The sequence below is a fragment of the Rhyacophila brunnea genome, unplaced genomic scaffold (assembly GCF_057557595.1).
Source record: "Rhyacophila brunnea isolate RB1 unplaced genomic scaffold, BYU_Rbru_1.0 scaffold_79, whole genome shotgun sequence".
NCBI classification, from domain to species: Eukaryota; Metazoa; Arthropoda; class Insecta; order Trichoptera; family Rhyacophilidae; genus Rhyacophila; species Rhyacophila brunnea.
The window spans coordinates 1231602-1241891 of NW_028233349.1; positions in this window are offsets into that span (position 1 = coordinate 1231602).

Consider the following 10290-nt stretch of genomic DNA (forward strand, 5'->3'; position numbering starts at 1 on the left):
TTTTTCGTTTTATACTTGTTATTTATTTACAATAAAACCTCTTTAAATATATTGAAATCGGTGATAATTAGCTATTTATTTTTTTCTAAAGAAACATGAAAAATTGTATTATCTATAATTAAAATTTATAAAACTAATAAAAAATATAAATTTTAGATTTATAAATAATTTGAATTCCTTTTAATATTTATAATTTTTTCATGCGAACCACTAAGCGAAAAATGTAAATTATTTTCTATTTTTTAACGTTCTCATATTGCTAAATACATAAAAAATATGAGGAAAATATAAAGATTCGCTCTTTTATGTATATTAGAATGATCTTTAACAAAAAAAAGTCATAACTTTAAGAGAAATTAGATTTCTATGTTTTCAACAAAAATAAAGAACGATTAAATATAAATTCACCTTTTAAAAAAACATAATATATTTTTATAGATAAACGTATACGAGTTTACTATATATATATATCTTTTTTATATTAAAACAGGATTACATCTATAAAATCGGGAAAGTTCTAACCCAGAAAGATATAATAAAATAACTATTATCATGTGAAATCGCATATTTAATCTATTTCCGTAACCCAAAAATTTGAATTTAACGAAAACACACGTCTTATTAGTCAATAGAAATATAAAATATTAGGAATAGCTTACATGCCCCTAAAATTTAGAAAACATCACATTTTGATGTAAATGATTGTTTGATAAAATATAATGGTATTTGCCCAATTTAACTTATATAAAACAAAAAGGTAAGACTCTAATTACTATACATTTTCAAACTTTTTTAAGATTTATTTTTACATGTTGATTATATTTTAGTTTCATTTAGCTAAATGTTGATTAATATACATTTTACCAAGAAACATAAAGATTGTTGCTTCAAATTGAGTATATACAAAGATCGTTTATCCAAACAAAATATTATTAATAGAAGAACAACAACGCTAGCAAATATTCTTTAATAAATTTTTCTATTGATCATTCTAGATGGTTAATTATGCAAATTGAAAGTGTCGAATGTGAAATGATAAGAAAGACAGTGGTGAAGATAAGATCCAATAAGCAGAGCCGATATAATGACATGTTTCACTTATGACAAACAATAATGGTAGTCGGCCATCATGTTTGATTTTGATCTTAGCAATAATGGAAAAAAGGAGAGTAAAAATATAATAAGTTTTATAGATAAATATGTACCCTTTCTGTAGCAAATTAGACAAAAACAATACAGCTTTACATGATCTTTATATTTATTTATGGTATAATTTTCTTTTGAATCACTCTTATGTATTTAGACGTGGTCAGCCTATTGGGAATATTACACAACTATCTGATGCATCTTACGACACCTTCCCCCGATATTCATTTATCGAACACTCTTCTTCTCTCAAATGTGATGAGTTCAAGTTTTTTTTTGCTAATTGTAGGTGGTTGTATGTTTGCTCATTTTCTCCTGGGTTGTAACTTCTGAACATATTTTTTATGGACTTCTGTAACCGCTCCATCCCAAGTCATGAAATATGGTATTATTCAGTATTAAATAACTTGAATTTTCAAAAGGAAGTATACGTAATCTATGAAGGAGAAGGGAATTAATACATATCATAAGAATTGAAAATTACATTTTTTTCAATTGGAAATATTTATATGAAGTTTAAAATTTCAGATTTATATTTGACTTCTAAGAATATCAACCAATTGAGTAGATAAATAATCCGATTTTTTTTATAGTAAAAATTATACTACTGTGTTAAAACTGTTTATTAAATATTTCAAATAATCATTATCGTTAAATTCAAACTTACTGAGAACGAGATAATTTTAAAATCAGAAAATTTATCTGAAAAATTATCTTTTTTTGGCACATTTGAATATAAATAAATATATAAAACTAATTAAATATAGTATTTTCTAAGATTTTGTGTATATAAAAGAACTATAAATGCATAAGAAAAACTGTTATTAGAATTTTTGAAAATTGTATTTAAATAAGTGATTAAGTTAGCACAAATACACAACTTTCTTTTTATCATAAAAATCAACAAACTGTATTAGCTATATAAAAATTTATATCCGAATAGATTTTCGTGTTTATTAAAAGAATAATCAATTTACTTCCATTTAAAAAAATTCAAATCCAGATGGGATTGTGAAAAAAATATTTAAAATATTTCGCACTTTGCTTCTAATTATATTTCTAAAGAAGTTCAAATGCATTTGATCATGTTTTCATTGCTATACTCAATGTAATGAACAATAATTTATATATATATAAACGACTTTACCACTAATAAAAACAGATTCTACTAAATAATATGCATATCTTTGTATTAACCCAATAAGTTCGAATATATTTATTTTAATCCATAATTTTATCGAAGCTCACATCAGCTTAGTCAATTTTATGTAGTTAAGTTGTAATGATATTGTATATTTATATTTTTATCTCGATAAATGAGATTTTTATACTTTTCTTTTTATAATAAATGTTTAATAATCAACAGATTCATTTAATATAAATTCTAAAAGAGTACATTTTTATTACGTAACAGTATAATAAATATACAAACATCGAAAATTGGCAATTATAAACCAGTATTTTATCCATTTATTTATATGAATATATAATTACTTTTTTTATGCACATAATTACATATATTTGTTAATGGAATTTTTATATTCATTGATATTTTATTATAAAGAAAATTTATGATCTGATAAGATCGCTTTTTGTTGATTGATTTAAATTAAAATTTTGTTTTTTTGCATTAAATACTATGCTTATTTTTTAAGAGGAATAATGATGCATATTGGGCCTCGCATATTTTATTGATTACTTCTTTCATATTTCATAAAAGATGTACAAATTAAAGTGTAGCCTGAGATAAGATCATGTGAAACACTTTCTATATTAGCTGATTTGCTTCATAAAAGTACGCTGACCAGATGAAGCTTGAGAAAATAATTAACTGAAAGATTAGCAACTTTTTTGTAAGTTTTTATATAAAAATACCGCATATGATGCTCTAACAAAACATAAGTTCACATGTTTTACAAATATACTATTTAATTTTCTAATAAAAAAATCATTTCGATGTTTTTTGTTTTTAAAATATGAATAAATTTTTTAGACGTTAAAAATTAAGAAATATGAGTTTGAAATACGCATTATTATTTGTAAAACACCCAATGTGAAAACATAAAAAAATGTACAAAATTTTTTAAAAACGGGATAGTCTATACGTTAGATCGTTTGATCATATACATATTGACTTCTATGTCAAGCTTGAAATGCAATTTGTATTAGATTTTCAAATATATTTTCAACAAATTTTACTGTCTTAGAAACCGTATAGATATATGCAGTATAATTCGCAAATTATATTTTATGTAACTAATAATATTACGCATATAATAATTGGACAAAAAGATAATAGAATTCTATAGCTATTGGCATATTTGCTATTTGTGCACTAAAACAATCCAAATACGAATATAATTATAAATTCAAATCAATTAATCAGCTAACCGTAGCTATAATAGGTAGATCAATATTATAGACACATAAGGATCTAAGTACTGTGCAAAAAAATGGCATGATTTTTTCAAACCAAAAGTTTGGACAGACTCCGATTTTTAAACATTATATAGTCCATAGTAAAAATTGATAATTCGATCGATACAGTATACTATTAGCTATAAAAGCAACGAAATCGCATATTTTCTTAGGATCTACAAATAAGCGATTTTTATGATTATATACAATAATAATCCGAATATACAAATTTTATATTTCAGAAAAATAGATGAAATAAATAAAAAGGTGCAAAAATAACGTGTTATTTGAATGCTTTTATGACATTCATTATGTTACAATTTTTTTGATGATAATAATTGCTTAATGCGTTTGAAAATACTACAATATTTACGTATTTATATGTGCAATGTGAATATTGCTACTTATTGTGCGTAAAATGATAATTTGTTTTTATTTCCCAACTGATTCGCAAATGTAAATTGGCAATAACCAATTATACCATTACATTTTAAGATAATTAAAATTTTTTTCTTTGTATATAAACTAAAAAGATTGTATAAAAAACATATAATTGTTATGTCATCATTCTTATAGTTATTCAGAACGTAAAACCCATTTATTATATTAAATTCAACAAAATTTAGTTCTAGGATTTTTCAATTGAATTAAAAAAAGTTTTCAACACAAAAGATTTGTAAATGATATTTTAAATTTAGCCGAATACCATTATGTATTATAATCTTAAGTTATAAGACTCATAAAATTCAAAAAAGATCTAATTATAATAGGGAAAATACATTTACTAAAAAAAGGAAATAAAAAGTTTTATGTTGATTCTGAATTTTTCAGTTACAAAATCATGTTTTTCTAATTTATATAAAAACTCAGACGCTTGTCTTAAAAGATTTTCAAAGTTTCTTTAACATTTTGCGACGAATTATAACTATTATATACAATATGAAAAATTACATAAAAAATACCAGTTTAAAAGATAAGCATCTACAATTATATATTTACGATAAATTAAAAAATTATACATTTATTATTTACGTATATACCAATATTCTATATACAATAATACATGTGAATAAGCAAACTTACAAAAAAATGGTGCTATATAGACGCTAAAACACAAAAAATCACAGACTTTAACATATTATTTTTCAATAAAATTCATTTAATCTATGATTTAAAAGCAATAATATTTTTGGATTGTACAATTCGGTTTATAAACAAACTATTATAATAATAAAAAAAATGCAAAAGAAAATTATTTTAATACATTGAATCTCGAAGAAAGCATAGAATAATAAGATATTAGAAATTTATTATATAATAATGGTTACATGCAAATTAGTAATCTCATTTATAAATTGATAATTTACACAAAAAATCCGTAATATGGTATGTGACTATATTTATGATAAAAAAAGCAGTATTAAAAATGCATATTTATTTATATTAGACTAAATTGTTTAATACAAAACGTAATTTTTTTAAATCTTATTTTCAGCAGTTAAATGTTTCATTTTATCTCAATACATGCTTGATGCTTGTGGGAATTCGCTAAATATGAATATGCATATTTTTGTAGAAAAAAATCTTTCCAATGATAGTCGGAATCGTAATTGAAAAATATTTAATTTATTCACATTATCAAGCCACATAAACTTTATATTGCAAAATGTACAAATCATAATTTTGTTTGTAATTTTTTATATGACAATTTAAAATTTATTTTATGCTTATAGTGCATATTTATTAAATAATTATTATTTGGTTTATTATTCCTCTAATATGTTTATACTACTGCTTATATTTCCAGAAATTACAATATGAAGTTAGAATATAAAGGTCGTGAATCATGTAATTTCTAAATAATGAATTTATATTATATTTACTAATTTTCGCAAAAATAAATTGTTTTCTTGTGCAATTTATAATATCATTTACGAAAAATAATATAGTTGAAGTTAATAAAATACCTTTTTTTCGTATATTTCAGGGAAATTATTATTACTAAGGGTTTTAAACATCTTATTTCAAATATGATCTCTATTCTCTACATAATATGTATAATTTATGCATGAGAAAATTTTTATATTCTTATACTATGAAAGAATAAGTCATTTATTGTAAAATACAACCTTATCATTTAAATTTTTTTTAAAAATAAATAAGTTGTATGGTATTTGCATTTTTGTATGTGTAAACTTAACATATTTACCTTCTTTTTGTGTCTACATCTGATAAATAAATTCGACTCTGGTGCTGATAAATTGGATATATGTCACACCTTCTTATCATGTGTGTCCCCTCAAAAAAGAAGATAACACATATGAAAAATAGAAAATAACATTTTACACAAAAAAACTGCATATGTTTTGGCTTGATTTATGTATTAACTGTATAAAATTTGCATAAACCTTTCCACAATGTGGTACTATCAGTGTAACCAAATTTTATATTCTATTTTAAATGTTGTAAAGCTATTCAATAAAATTTTTTCCCATACAGTAAAATGGGTTATGATTTTATATAAAACAATAAATTTAAATTTCCTAATTGGGTAAAAATGTAAGAAGATTAAAACATAAACGAGCACAAATTAAACGAGTAAAATGTTAATTTCATGTTTTTCCATGGTTTACTCAGACAGTTAGTCGATAAACATTATGTAAAAACGACTTTTTTGTGTATAGTCATATTTACAGGCAAATGTAAAGTGGAATGAATTTACTTAGTGCTACATTTGTTGAATTTAGCTTACGATATAAACAAACTATAATATTACAGTTTTTTTTGTGTATGATTATAATATTTTCAGGGTTTTATAATGGAAGTCTTTCTATAGGGGCTAAAATACCTTTTTATTTTAGTATTATTTGTATTAACATCCTATCTAAAGTTACTGTTTAAGACCACTGTCAATACATTAACCCCAAAGAAATAAAAATTAGGTATAAAAATGTTTTAAATACTGTTTGAATTTGGATGGTTTGAAGGCTAGATGTATATACATTTTAACATGTTTTTACGCTGAAATATAATAATTACAATACAATGCTTATTTGTAATTTGTGCCTATTTTGAAGATAATCAAACATATACAAACAAAAGATACATGCATAGTATTATTATGAAATTCATATAACATGCACGAATTTAGTTTAAATCCAAACAATAGTGTATAAGCATTTAGAGAATTACAAAAGAATTTAATAGAATGAATGATATATATCTTATAGCAATCAAACAGGATTATTTTATAGACCAATATAAATTTTTCGGATACAAAGATATAATATACCCTATAAATACTCTAGTCAATATCAAATAAGATTTTGTAAAGGTCACTACATAGTCTGTATTTATATTGATCTAAAAATCTAAGTCTGTGATTGCAATAAAAAGAACGATAGTAGCAAAAAATTCAAATTTTATTACAGGTATATGTTTTAAAGTGAAAAAGAAGAATTATAAAGAATAAAAGATTTGCTCTAAAAGTATCAAAGCTCTAGTATGTGATTTTTGTAGATTTAGAATATACATTCACATTATTGATTTTCTTTTCCTATAATAATCTAACAAGCAAAATCGTTATCCAAAAAGTGTTTTTGCTATTAGATAAGTTATAGAACTGAAAATTTTATCTATTATACAGTTGCTAAGCTACAAGAAATTAAAATTCTGGTGCAAAAATTCAATATTTTATTACAAAGTTATATTTTAAAGCAATCAAAAATGCAAAAACTATAAAAAAAACGATAGCAGATACAGATAAATGCAATTTATCATAAAAATCACTGAGTAGATATATAGTATCCTTGATTTTTTTGCTCATAAAACTTATAATTGAATCAAGTTAGATTTCGCTCTTTATAGAAACAGTAATTTTCTTTAAAAAAAGGGTAAGTTGATCACTACCAAAAATATCCACTTTGTTTCATGCATATAAAAAGATTATTTATAAGATTTTATTTTTCTCAAAAGCAAGTTTTTTTTAGTGCGAAATTCCAATTAAAAATATCTTCTATCAGAAACTTTCTGATATTTGTTAAAATTTTACTAACTATTCGAAGCAGATTGAATACAGTGCTATGAAATTTAGTTGATAGCTTGTAAAAATTTTGAATGGCAGTAAAAATATAACTTTCCGTAATAAAAAAATTTTGTGAAATTCAAGCAGTTCTGATAGAGTTGGGAATCCTGTTACTTATATGTAAATTTGAACAAGCAAAACCTTGGTGTAATAATTTAATTAATAGAATTTGTATTTTTAAAATCTTATACACACCTTAATACACCCATTTATCTATGCAAATGTCTATACAATAAAGTATCGATGTTCTATGTTAGGTGGACAGTTTTTGCAGTCATTTGATATGTAAAAATAGGTGATCTATAAACTTAGAACATTATTCATATCTTCCAAGTAAATTCTAAGAAAAAATCGAATGTACAAGATTGACAATGATACATGTGATTGCTTTAATAAAGTTTTTTTACGGATCGAGATAGATGCAAATCTATAGAAATTTTTTATAAGCCTGTAATTATAAACGAATCCAATTTAATACAAAATTAAAATGAATTAAAGTTTATATCGCTCGCTGCGTTTATGACGGTCGTTTTTTTATACTTTGAAATTGAATAAATAAACTGAATTAAAATAGTCTTAAATGCAAATCTGTTTTAAAAAAATTATTTTGAGAAGATCTCTGTTTGCTGACGAGAAAAACAATATATACTTTATCTTAAGTTGGCTATTTTCAGTTTCTGATCTTGATAATATGTGCATTTTTTATATGATTACAACAATTTTCTTTTTTGGGTGAAATTAGACTTTAGTGTTTTATTATACTTAATTTTAATAAAAAAATACTAAAATATATATTTTAAATCCCATATTTTGTATAACGTGATTAAATGCGAATATAGAAAATGGCTTTGTAGCACTTCAAGCATTTGCTAACAGTCTTTAATTCTATAAATTTTTTGTTTTTTTCTTGAAAATAAATGATATGAATAAGAATTCATTTATAGTACGCTCCTTTTACCATATTAAAACTTCTGTTTTTAATGTATTTGAAGAAAAATGAATTGAATGAGCTCCATAAAAGAATGCTAAGAATTTTTTCATGACCTTGTAGGGTATTAAGATATGTTTTAACGCTTAATCTATGCTTTATGAATAACTGTCTCTTTACCAATTGATATGTTTAATGTATTATGCATTATTTTATAATATTTTAATATGAAAAAAACTTAATTTTATCCATGATGATACAATATAACAGTATTTAATGCCAAATACAAGCATAAATTTATAATTTAGAAAATTCGTTAAGAATACCGATATTTAGCTATATATACATTGCGTCTTTTTGAGTCGTAACAATAAAGAATAATAGTAAATCTTGTATTTATACATCTAAAGTGATAAATCTATGAGTAGTATATAGAGTTTTATCTCTAAAATGCGACAGGAACTTTTTTTTGCGATTAGAATGTTACTAAAAGAGATATAATGTAAAATAAATAGAAATTAAAGGTATCTATTATTTAAGAAAATATGTTGAAAATCATGTTAATATAAAAAAAATTTTCGTGTTTTCAGATAAAAAATACATTACCTAGATCTATCTTTGTTGACATAAAAAAATGAATTTGACACAAAAAATTTCCTTCTGGTGAAATCTTATTTTACTCCATTTTTTCTTGATCTCAATATCATAAAAAAACGATTATATAGAATAGTAGTAAAATATTATAATTATACCAAACACTAAGAAATTAGGTTAAAAACACATAAAGCAAAAATATTTTATTCTCAGATAAATACTTTATGAAGGGTTTAAAACATCTAATAAGACTTAAGAAAAAGCATTTTGTAAAAAACGAAATGAAAAAAACTAGTGTATTGCATATTTTTTTAAGTTTTAAACCAAAATTGTGTTGATTATAGAAGATGCTGGTAAAATTTCTATTTAGTAAAATATATAATTGTGAAAAGTTTAAATGAATAAAAATAACAAATCAAAAAGCAAGTTAATATAACTTTATCTATCTATATAAACAGACGCAAAAAAGCTAATATAGATATCATAAATTTTATTTATCGCATGAAACTATTATTACTTTTATTGAAAAGTATTTTATACACAAAAAATAAAAAAATATCAACGGTAAAAATAATAAAATCGAGCTTACAATTAAGGTATTAAAAATCATGTGAACTACAACTATTAAAATATTTTTATATAGTTTTAAATATCTAAGTAACGTACACACAGTGCAGATTTTTATATTTTCAAAGAACTCGAAAACTACATACTTTTAAAATTCGGCAAGAAATTTGTTTTTAAGGCTTATAAATGTTGTAATTGCATTTATTTAATATAAGAAATATGTTTTGCAATTAAAAGAACATATTGCAAAACATTCAAAAAAAGTTGTACATAAATTTATATGTAGAATTATTTTCTAGAAAACTTAAGCTGTATTATATCATATATTATTAGGCTCCAGGGCAATGTTGTTCGATGGAATAAGCATCACTTATCCTATATAAAATTTCTTTATATATAAATAAATTCGATAGAAAATCAATATAAAAATTTAGCTAACTTAAGGTTAAAATATTCACAAACAAATGAAATATGATTTTTAGCTGGTTTTTTGTTTCAAGATATAGTATACTTAAATTCTGAAATATAATGGAATTACCTGTGATGTGTACAA